The sequence below is a fragment of the Ambystoma mexicanum genome, chromosome 1p (genome assembly GCF_040938575.1).
Source record: "Ambystoma mexicanum isolate Mex_15411 chromosome 1p, UKY_AmexF1_1, whole genome shotgun sequence".
Taxonomy (NCBI): domain Eukaryota; kingdom Metazoa; phylum Chordata; class Amphibia; order Caudata; family Ambystomatidae; genus Ambystoma; species Ambystoma mexicanum.
Window position 1 is genome coordinate 1459576880 of NC_090921.1, and position 12654 is coordinate 1459589533.

At 45.7% G+C, this 12654-nt stretch overlaps 1 protein-coding gene across 3 annotated transcripts in view; it reads left to right on the plus strand.

Moving 5' to 3' along the window:
- The window catches only part of LOC138455382 (polycystin-1-like protein 2), a 900768-nt gene that overhangs the window by 565622 nt on the left and 322492 nt on the right, over nucleotides 1-12654 (plus strand). The gene's annotated exons all lie outside the window — the stretch shown is intronic.

Below are 12654 nucleotides of genomic sequence, written 5' to 3' on the forward strand. Positions count from 1 at the left end.
GGTCAAATTTACAGATTCCTTTGATGAAACATGCTGCACCTTGTAGGACACATCTCAGGGGTGTCAGGGTGGTTGACTTCCAGAATGACTTTGCCATGATCAGATGGAAGAGAACCAAGGATTGCAGAGCAAAAATTAAGTCATTTACTGGGATGAAGGGCTTGATTTTCGGCAGGAAGGAAATTTGGTACCAAGACATTTTTGTCTTCCTTGCTGTGTGCTCCTTGAAGGAGTGGTGTGTGTCAATGCAGAATCTGAGGAACTTGGCACATGTGGGCAGCTGAGGTGTGAGGACCTCAAGCTCTATAATGGCTTGCCAGGTCTGCATGTCAGGGGTTCAGTGCTGTTGGCCAGCAGTAGGAATTCAGTCTTGGTGGCATGGAGCTTCAGGTAAATACTAGACATTCTGGACTGGATCAAAAATGTGATGTGAGTCTATGTATAGTCTTCAGTTACGGATATCTTAAGGTAGAGCTGCGTGTCATATGCGTTGGCATCCCCCACCATTTCTATGCCGACGACACTCAACTCTTTCTCTCTTTCTCCTCCTTCTCAACTGACCTTCACCAAAAACTCTCTTCCTGCCTTACTGCAATTAAGAACTGTATGTCCTCCCGCTTTCTCTCTCTTAACACTGACAAGACCGAAGTCCTATTCTTTCCCTCCAACTCTCTTCCTCCTCCCTCTCCTCCCCCGTTCATTCACTTTCCTCCCTCTAATCTCCCTATCTCTCTCCAAGCTCGTAATTTAGGCGTTCTCTTTGACTCCTCTCTCTCCTTCGCCCAACATATTTCCCTCACTTCTCGCACCTGTCGCTACCACCTCTTCAATATTCGCAAAATCCGTCCCTCACTTTCCACGCTACCAAACTCTTAATCTCCTCCCTCATCTTCTCCCGCCTCTTCTATTGCTCTTCCCTACTCTTTGGACCACCTACATCTCATCTTGCCCCCCTTAAATCCATCTGCCACTCTGCTGTTCGTACCCTATGTCTCCTTACCTCCCGTGACTCCATCTCTACTTCGCTATTTTACCTTGGCTGGCTACCATTTCACTCTCAACATAAATTTCACTTTCTATGCCTTGTCTTCAAATCCCTCCATGGTCTCGCTCCTCCTTATCTCTCCTCCCTTCTCTCTTTCTGCTCCTCCTCCCGTTCCCTTCGATCCACTGACCATTTCCTCACTCTACCTCCTTCCCCCTGTGCCTCCTCCCGTTTCTGCTCCTTCCAACTCCTAGCGCCTCTGCACTGGAACTCCCTTCCTCTCGCAATCCGCTCCACCCCTACCTTCTCTTCATTTCGCACTTCCCTTAAATCTCTCCTCCTCCATTCTCCTCCTTCAAACCCCATCCCACCTCTGCATCCCCTCCCTCCTTATTCTTTCCCCTTGACTATCTCTCTCCCCTCTCCTGCCTCCCCTCTCTCTCCCTTCCCTTTCCCTCCTCCAACTCATCACCACCGCTCCCCCCCTACCCAGTCCCACTCCCCCATTCCCCCTTTCCCCTTCAGTTAATTGCTCTTTTCATTGTTTTGTTGAATGATTCATATTGTAATTTTACTTCCACCGTTATATTGTTTATGTTTTTATGTACTAAGTTGTTCCACTGTACAGCGCCTTGGTGTAAGGCGCTTTATAAATCAATAAATACAAATAAAAATACAAATGAAGATGTTGTGTGGAGCCAGTAGGGTCCATGAGAAGTCTGAAGATAAATGCAGGAAGTGGGGCTGCACCCACAGAGTTTCCTGCACCATACACAGCAGATATTACATGGCCCATGTGAACCAGATGAATACACGTTTCTTGGTGCACGATCACTCATGCCTGTTGCTTGAGTATGGGGTGCCGTGCTTTAGCCGTGAATCACGGGATCCCTGATTCCAGCACTTCCAGGCCTTATTTTATCTGTGTGGGCGGGACAAGCAAACCTTCCCTTTCTGTCAACCTAGTTGTACCGTGCCAGGGGTCCTGGTTTTACACAAGAATGCCCTACATAGGATGAGGCTACCATGAAATTATATGCAGCTTCTTTTTGGAATAGCCCTCCTGCAAAGCCAGCAGTATACTACTCCTGTTTATGAATTCATTTAAAAGTATAGGGGCAGATGCACACACCATATGACACACCCCTGCCCAATAAACAGCATTGTGAGGCAGGCCAGGGGGTCCTCTCTGCACTGCCCCTGGGCCCAGCATCAAATAGAATGTGGATGATCCTGGGCCTGTAAGGGATTTCAATCAGGCACACACCCAGGTCTCGCCTAGCAATGTAGTGCGCAATGAAACCCTTATTTATTTTTCTCTATAAGTTCAATATTCTGAATGATATACCACTCATATCACACCCATCTCAAAATACCCCCCAGGTCACACTGAAACAGGAATCAGGCTAGTTTGTAAAGGTAAATATTTATTTATATATTTAATATTCAAATCACACATAAGTTGTATATATAAGCGGTGACAATACAATTAAAAAAATAAGCAAATCAATTGCATTCACTTATGATGATGCAGAATAGAAAACGCAGGCAAAAGAGCAGTTTTGATTTGTAAACAGATAGCCTTAAGGTTAATATTCCCCCCTGCAAAGTTTTGTTTAAATACAAATGAGCAATCCTACACCAATGTGAGTAATCAGCAGGTATTCAGGAATGAAAGACAAGGTCTAGAGTGTAGATACAATCTTCCCTCCCTAAACAAGAGAGAAACCCATTTTTGGAAATAGGCTCTTTTAAACTGACAGGTGAAAATGGCTTTGTAAAATAATGCAAAAGTGTGCAAACATGCTTAAATGCGTAGAAATGCTAAGGAAAGCAACACTAAACAGGTCCTAACACATGAGCTATAATATAAACAACAGTACACACTTCAGATCAGGAGGGGATGGAAGAAGCACTTTGAAATGGGTAAAAGACACATGTAACTTTGGCTAAGATTGCAAAGTCGCGGCAAACCTTTACTATGCGATATTGGAGAAAATTAAACAGAAATTCAATTTAAAAAATGACAGATAGGTTTTCTTATACTATATTAATGACTATGAAAAGGAGAATGCCACACAGGAATCAGTTATTCACGGCTGCTCATAACTCTTCATGTGTGATACTCTAGTTTCCGTTCTGTTTGGGAATTACTTTAATTAAGCAAAATCAATAAGGAGTTATGGTTTTGTAACACAGATGAGACAAATCAGCGCAAGAAGGATTCTAACAATATTAGGGTTCTGAATTAAAGATGGGATGGTTTGAGTTAGGGATAATACAATGCAGTTATACTATGGGTCACCGTTCTTCCTACTAATACTTACAGTAATTTATAGTGAAATTGGACCGTCAGCTCTGGTCAATGAATCTGGTCCGGTCTACCGACAGCAGGTCACCTCCGGGGGGATCCGATCAGTGACGTGGTTCTAGTAAATTTTGGTCTGTACCTCAGTCTGGATTTGGAAGGGCCCTTCTGGTCGCTGGACACGGCAGATTACAGGATGCAAGTTTTAGCGGGCAAGCCTTAATGGTAGCAAGCCAAGCTGAATCAGAATTATTCTTTTAAGTTGTGGTGGTTTGCAATTGGGTCAAGCTAGCAAGAGTTCAGCAATGCTAAGTCTGGATTCTGCAAAGAAATCTGGATCTTCAAGAAATTCTGGAGTCAGCTACAAGATGAAGAGGTCTGGAATAAGTTGTCCGCGGACATCTGGATGGGTTCTGGAAGCAGTGTGTCTCTATGTTTAGTGAAACTCCTATATTTATACTGTCAAATGCCAGTTTATGGTGTGGGCAGAATTTCAAAAACACACGCCCATGGCTGTGAGTGGCTGCAGGCACATACTTTTTGGCGGTCTGAACAAAGCTGTCATCTTTACGATGCGATTTAGGAACTCCCACATTGATTTTTACCAAAACATAACTTTTGCACAAATGTACATTTCTAACGTTATGTACCCTAATAAAATTGAACACCCACGTTTCATATTTGATTGTCTACATTCACATTCACTCCCCATCCTTGTGCAAGCTGTCTTTCTCATTCTACGGAATTTGTATCAGTTTTACCCATAACAGTTTGGATTAATCATTTCTAAATCGGTACATCTCCGGGCGCTGATCAGTAGATCATGCACATACAATTTTAAGCTTACAACCTTAATAGTTTTGCCACAATCAGTGTTTTGGTGTATCTCTGGTTCCATATGTAGTAAAAACTCCTACCAAATCTTCAACTGTCTAGCATGAGTTCATATTTATAAGTTTGTATTTTTCATTCATCTACTTATTATGGCTGCCATGTTAAATGTCATAAAGTTCTGAGGCAAAAATAAGTAATTTCCATTCAAAATCCAGGGCAGGTTTTTTTTTCTTACTTCCCAAGTGAGCAAATGGCAAGTCCTTTGAAGTTCACTGAGAAACCTCCTCCACATCCTGCCCCTCCTTTAGGAGGATGGGTGTCCAAGCCTTCCTTTGTCCTTGGGTCAGCCAGAAGACAAATGTATGAGGCTCTCTTTGTTTTCATTATGCAGGAACCATTAAGCAGCCATTAGCCTTCCTGTAGCAACTGAGTGTCAAGCTGAAATGTGAATCTTCCCAGGCTGGGCTGTCATATCAAAATTAAATAGTTGATTCGCTCCAGGCTGGGTTACTTTACATTAAAGTCTTTTGATTTCACATATAAAATACAAGCACAGTTTATAAGGGATTTGGACATTTTAAAAGAATTAGCCCTTCACAAACAGATAGGTGAATTGTGCCATTTTAATCAGGAAACAGAAACACTTTAAAACTGGGTTTGACAGCTAATTTTCTGAAGCAGCTGCCAGTCAGGGAGGCCTGGATTCCTCTGGCTGCCTGGAGAATCTATGAATTCAGCACACTTTCCTATCAATAATTCACTGGGGAAAATAACTGAATTTAGCACCAAAACAGCACTTTGAAGGTTGCCATTGATTAGTAAGCTGTATTTAAGGGCATTTTCGGATTTTAGCCCACTTTTGTGGCATTGATTCATGTGACAGGGAACAGGTGACAAGTGACAGCAGTGATTTCTGTTTTTACACCACTTTGTCTGTGTGTGGCAAGGTGTGCAGGTCTTTTGTGGTTTGTGAACCATGCACAGTTTTGCATATTTGGCATGCACGGGGGTTATCACCTCCATTTTTGGCAGTTTTTTTTTCCAATTGGCAAAGGGGTGCAGTGTGGCGCATCGGTGTGGATAAAAATATTCCACAGGCCCTGGGGAACCCCTCTGTTTACCCAAATAACAGACATGGCAAATGTAGAAGAAAGTGAAGAGTTGGATACAATACCAACACTAGACATAATACAATATGATGTTTCTTCCAGTTGCAAACAGGTCAATAAAGAGAAAATCGGGTTGGGGTTTGGGTCTCAGATGGGGCAAGCAGAATAGCTGGCTACTACCACCTCTATTGCAGCTCTAGAGTTGTTAAAACGTTTACACAAATTCTGACCGCCTTTGTTCTTAAGTGGTACCCGCTACCCAATAGTTTTGCCACACCCCCTTAGGAATGTAGACAGGCATTCATGAATAAGGTAGGTCAGATGAGAAGCTCAGGATTTGAGACAGGGAACTCTCTGGGATTGTCTGCTTCCTTTGGACAGATCACTGATTGTTGCTCCCACATCTCTCAATCCAAACTTCAACTCCCCCTCGCAAGAGTCCTACAAGGCTGCTCCCGTTCCCCCAGTTCTCTTCACCATACATACAACCATTGACCTCCCTCACTTTCTCCTTTACTTGGTCTTTCTATGCCTATGCAGATGATAAGTAAATCTATGCCAGGCTTGCCAGTGACCCTGATTAGACAGCCAACACTCTTCACCAATTCTAGCCTACTATTCAGAACCTGCTGGCAGACACATATATCAAGCTAGACAGTGACAAAACTGAAATCCTCAGCACAAAAAAAATGTCCTCCACTCTGGCACACCTGTTCCCTCACTTTGACCTGTTCTGTCCACTTCATAATCTGTCAAATGCTGCTAAGATATTCTCCTTGATGCAGAATTACTTTTTGCTCCGGAAGTACAAGTACCTACGCTGTGATACCCAAGGGTTTGGGTGTATAACAAATGCCATAAATAAATAAATAAATAAATAAATAAGGCATGGCCAGCCATTGCTTCGTCCTTCTCCACACTCTCAAGAAAACCCTGCATGTCTCCTTCATGCACAAAGCATTGATTATCAATGCCATCCTCTCTACTACACTCTACTATGGTAATAGTACATACCTTGGCATTCATGCCTGCATTTTGGTACTGAGATGAGGATGGAGTAGGTAGGAGTAGCGTTTGATGAGTTGAGGTGAAGTGCAGTGGAGGTAAAGTGGGGTCGGGGTTGAGTAGGCTATGGAATACATTACTTCTATTTCAAGAAACCAGAACAAAGCACTTCAGCACTCTCCTGCCTCCACTGGCTCCCTGTTGCTAGACACATCCATTGTAAACCGCTAGTCATGGCTCACATACTATCACCTGAGCCCCCTTTTGTTTCTGCTAAACTCCATCACCAATCCACACTACCTAGAAATCAGGTTTCCTCATCCAGGCTTCAAAGAAATCTGTGCAGACCTTCCTAAGGTATCAATCGCTTTTCATTTCTGGCAGTGCCCCCTCGCTAAATGTATTCCACTAAGGACCATCTGACATTCCAGTAAGCCCTTAAGACCTGGCTCTTTACTAAGTAACCATCCTTGCACTGCCTTGCCATACTCAGCACCAAGATGCTACCTTGGTGGTGAACCATGCAGTCTATAAATGCTGTAATGACATATACTAATACAAGGAACCATCGTGTGTTCACATACGGATGGAATGCTAAAAGCTAAGCCATTCCCAGGACCTGCCCAGCAACGTTGGCCAGATTGGAGAGTTTCCACTCTTTCCCCTGCTCAGTCATCGCCAACCACTTTCACATATATCACCCCACTGCAGGCAAACAGTAGATTTTAAGTGACATATTGGTGTCACCTCTAATTCCCTTTGAAACCAGAAATGTAGAAATGTTATTCATATTAACATTCCTGAGCTTGACCTGTGGATCACACTCTTCAAATCTGCCTTGGAAACACAACCCAATTATCACAACACTTAAAGACGTATCCGCTGCCTCCTTTTTGCAGAATTAAGGTCCACCAAACAGGGCTGCCATGCATGGTGCACCCGTGCACCACGAAACCTACTTCCCCCACTGCTTCATCACTCCCATGCTTGTAGCATCTGTTTCCCTCTCTCCCATTCACATAGCTTCACCTCCTTCATGTTCTTTCCTCCAGTAGACCAAGGTCTGGATACCCCTGGCGGGTGCACAGTACACCACTCCATGGACAGGCGCAGGCGCCCTGAAACTGCTACATTCGGCGAGCCCAATGTACCTTACAGGCTGTCTACGGGGCACTGGATTGTTTGTGCGGGGTAGTCAGGAGGGGCATGTGATGAATTTGCAACCCCCAAAGACATTTTAATAAGCATGTGGGGGAACAAACAGGCATTTCGAAGTGTGCTGCCTGTCTTTATTGCTAATTGTGCTTTCAATTCTGCATCACATTTATTAACCAAAACTGTTTTTCTAGTGCTTATTAACATACTTTACAGCGCTGGTGTTAGTACAGGTTATTACCAAACAGAAGAAAATTGATTTGGCCCTGGGCTTGAACATGTTATCCATAGTATTAGAACAAAATCGTCCCTGTAACCCCCGGCAGACAGAGAGCTAGGTGTCCTGCAGGTGGCAAAGAGATGTGCAGATGTGGTTGGCGAGTGATCTGCCCACATTAATGACTAGATGAGGAAGCTTTGCCTCGGGATCTTAGAAGAGAGTGCAACTCCAACCCTTTGCACTTTACAGCATTGCAGTATGGGCAGACTGGGAGCCCACTGGGAGAATAGGACACCATCACATTTTAAAAACTCAACTAAATGAAAAATGTTAAATTTGTATCCCACACAAGCCACCACAAAACACCTCTGTAATCAGAAGTACTGGCACAAAAGACTTCAATACCCACTGCTTTGACACCAGGCAATGAATGAATGTTCTCTTACCAATACTTTGCTCTGAAGCAGCATACAAAAGTGGGGTGACAGGCCATGGATACAAAATATAAATTATATAGTTTTCTATACTGCTTATTACCATGCTTTACAACACCGGTGTTGGTAAAATTGTGTACTAAACCCAGAAGAAAAACTGAGATATTACTGAGCTTGAATTTTTCATCCACAGAGTGAGCACAGAGACTCCATGGCACCCCAGCAGCATGCACACCACATAGCAAGCCAATTGTCCCACATGTTAACAAGAGCTGTGCAGACATCAAACCTGAGAGGGGAAGGGTGATGAATAGGCTGTGTACAAAGAGTGCTTCCTGGTTTGTGTGAACATGCACATGCACGCAAGAGCTGGAGCGCTGATGACGAAGTGCTCTTCTCCGTTTCTATGTACGAGGAGAAGCATGCAGTTCCTAAGCGAGCATCCCCAATGGGCCATCCAAGGTTGGGAAAGCAAAACGTTGCAATCTTTGCATGGCACATTGGATATGCAACGCTGAGGAAGAGAACTGACAAACGGAAGCGCTTTTCCTTTGACAGTTCGAGCCAGACGAGGAGCGCTCCCTCAGACGCATAAAGCAGCTGAGTGAGTGCTCAGTGTTCACACAGGGCTCGCTCCTCCATTACGGGGAGGGTGCCCGTGGGTCGCTGCAACTTTGCCTATTATGGAGAAGCTCGCACTAGTACACCATGAATGAATGTATGCACATGGTCTGTGTTGCTGGTGATGAAATACTGTTCACTTTGAAGTCATACATAAACTACACTCTTCGTAATGCTGTGATTTTTAACACATTAAGGGACACATAGTCATGCCTACAGTAAAAGGCTACAAGGGTTGCTCAGCAGGTTGAGTGACTGTTGCTAAGATGTTATATATTTAAAACTGGCTGCAAATCTTATTATGTTTTGCAATTCCTTATAAACAGCAGCATTGGCTATGCCAATAGTTTTGGCTTTTACTGTTGTTCTTTGCATTATGCATTTAGGCACCAGGGTGCAAAGATTGAAAGGAGGGCGTTGGGAGGGGTGCAGAAGTGCAAGAGAATGAGAAGGAAGGAAGAGAGAGTGAGAAAGAGAAAAGGAGGGGGAGGAAGGAAGAGAGAAAGGGAGGGAGAAGGAAGAAAGAGAGAACGGGGGAAGGAAGGAGGGGAGAGAGAGAGAGAGAGAAAGGGAGGGGGAAGGAAGGAATGAAGGAAGGGAGAGAGAGAGAACAGGAGGGGGAAGGAAGGGAGAGTGCGAGAGAAAAGGTAGGGGGAAGGAAGGAAGGATGAGAGAGAAAGGGGAAGGAAGAGAGAGAAAAGTGGGGAAGGAATGGATAGAGAGAAAAGGGGAAGGAAAGAAGAGAGAAAATGGGGGGAAGGAAGGGAGAGAGAGGCAGGAGAGATAAAGGGAGGGGTAAGGAAGTGAGAGATAAAGTGAGGGGAAGGAAGAGAGAGAGAAAGGGAGGGGAAGGAAGGGAGAGAGAAAGGGAGGGAGAAGGACGGGAGAGAGAGAAAGGGAGGGGAGAGGAAGGGTGAGAGAGAGGGACAGAGAAGGAAGGAAGCAAAGAAGGAAGCAAGGAAGGAAGAAAGTCCAATAATGTCTATTCCATTGACCTTAAGCTTCTCAAACGAGACAGGGTGTACAGTACATGATGGACAGCTTAATTCTGTCTACAGTAAAGCTCATACAGTATACATTCCATCTCCGGGTTGCAGCATGAACAGAGTGGAACATAATTACGCTGTGTGTTGCTTGGTGCTCGTGAGTTGTGTTTGCTGTGACTCTTTGAGAGGCAGGGAGGGCTACTGCAGAGGCAGGGACCTGGGCACCTCTGAGTTACCCCCGCCATGAACCGCTGCACTATCTACACGTGCGTCGGTATCCTGTGCTCAGCACTGTGCAGCTCCCCTGTCTATCTCTCTCTCTCGTCCACTATTCCCATGACACTCTCTATTTCTCCTATCTATACTATCTTCTAGTCTATCACCTATCCTTCCTCTCTAACTAGGTCTGGAAGAAAAACCTGAACAAATCTCTCCTGCACTCGAATCCAGGCATACCTATTGCAGACAACTACATCAATGCCACTTCCAGGCCGACTATTACGGAAATTCCAATCTCTTTCCCTCTCCTAACCTATGGACCCTCCATCTGGTCTCTACTCTTTCCCCTTTCTCCTCCTCACTCATTAATGGTGGCACTAGGTAGGAAGTAGATCTGGCATATTTCTCATGTTCTAGGTGTATCATTAATGTCTATCGCAATGGCACTATAATGGCCCAAGGTTCTCAACCCACTCTTCTCCTTCTCGACTGGGCCTGCCCTCTCTCAAAAGTGTCCTCCCTTCTCCCGTCACTCCTTCTTCCTCACCTCTCCACCACCACCCACTGCAGTACCACACCCTTATAGCCCACCTCGGAACATTTTCAAAAGTGCTAACCAGCTTCAATTAGCTACTCTCAATGCTCGCTCTGCTGTCAAACATTCCTCTAACATCTGTCTCCTTCTTGAAGACTTTGACATAGACATCCTCGCTCTTACCGAGACGTGGTTCAATGCCAGCTCTATTACTGCTCTTGACACTCTCCTGCCTGGGGGCTACAAAATCCTCTCCAAACTCAGACCCGACAGGCTTGGAGGGGGAGTGACCCTGAACCTTCCCTGAGTGGGACCCTGTCTTCATCATACCTACTCAATCCTACTCCTTTTTTGAATGCCTAGTCTGCAAGCTTGGGGTCTCACCTACTCTCTCTCACCCTTGACACTATCTACAGGCCCCCTGGCCCTATTTCTCTCTTCCGCTCTGAATGGGCCGACCCTGCCTCTTGCCTCTCAACCTCTTATTCCAAACTCCTCCTCCTTGGTGGCTTCAGCATCCACCTCGTCTCCCTTGAATCATCCACTTCTCAGTTCTGTCTCCTCTGTGACTCCATCTCTCTCTCTCTCTATTTTCCCTTCCGGCCCGACCCACTCTGCCGGTCACCCGTGAACGCCCTAATTTCTGGCGACATCCCTATCTCTAATCCAGTTACCAACCCCCTCTCTTGGTCTGACCACTCTCTCCTCTCCTCCCACCTGGGACCTATTGGCCCTTTATCTAAGCCACCCCCACCACTGCCAGCCTCCTTTGCCATCGTTCGACATATGAAGCGAGGGTCAGTTGCTGCTTCCGCATCCACCTTCATCACCCTAACCCCTGCTTCTGACTCTCCCTCTGACTCTATCCTTGCTAAAATGCACCTCTCCATCTCTAGCAACCTTGACATCATTGCCCCTGTTATGAGAATGTACCTAAAACCTGCCTCCAAGAACAACAGCTGGTATGACTCCGATCTAGCACCTCTGAAAAGCAAGCGCAGAGCTGCAAACGATAGTGGAAAACCTTGGGCTTACCCTCTGACAAACTGGCCTGCTCCAAAGACAATATCGCTTCTCTATCCGCACCAAGAAGCGGGCCCACATCCATGCCTGAATATCCAGAGCCACCAACAATACGGCCAAACCTTTCAAAATCTGCAAGGAACTCAGCAATCCAGTTGCAGTCTCCACCTCTCCCCTCCCTTCCCAGGCTCTCTGCACCATTTTGGCCTCCCAATTCACATCAAAAACTCAGGGCATCCTGTCCGCACTCTCCTCCACTCCCCTCTCCATTCCCGGGCCTGCCCTCCTCCCTCCCTTGACTCCTCTCCTTCAACCCCCTTAAGTTTCCTCCCTCCTTCCCATTGCACTGGATGAGGTCTCTAAAGTGGTCTGCTCTATGAAAGTCTCCACCAAACAGGTGCTCCCCTGCTCCTCCAGAACCATTAAGGACAACATTTGCACTCTCGTCCCTGCTCTTGCTGACTTCTGCAATCACTTCTTCACCACTGGCTCTTTCCCTCTTTCCCTCATGCACTCCCTTGTGCACCCTCTCTTTAAAAAGCTGTCTGCTGACCCCTCCTGTCTGGCAAACTCTCACCCTATCTCCACTACCCCCTTCCTGGGAAAACTCTTTATGGTTGCCTTAATGACCATCAATCTGGATTCTGGGCATCCAGAGGCACGGAAACTGCTCTCCTGAACACCTGTGAAACCATGCTTGCTAATTTCGACTCCAACTCTCCTGCGCCCTCATTCTCCTTGATCTCTCCTCTGCTTTTGGCACAGTCAACAATACCACCCTCATAAATGGACTCAGTGATACCCTCAGCATCACCGACCGGGCAATGGATTGCCTGACGTCTTTTTTCACTAACCGCCCTTCCCAGTTGCAATTGAGCCCTTTCTCATCCACCAACTCACTCTGTACTTGTGGTGTCCCCCAGGGTTCTATCCTTTCGCCATGGCTCTTCAATATCGATGTTGCCCCTCTTGCTCATCTGATTTCCTCCTTCTCTCCTCTTTTCCAGTGTTATTTCAATGATACAGAGCTTTCCTTCAAACTTCCCTCCACTTTCTCCACTTCCTCCTCTCTGTCTGCCATTTAGGTATTGTGTGCTGCTAGCGATTTCTGCCTAAATACCATTAAGACGGAGATCCTTCTGATTGGGACATCTACACCCTCTTTTCCCCCTACCTTCTGGCCACCCTCTTTGGGCCCTCTACCCCCACAATCATGTGAG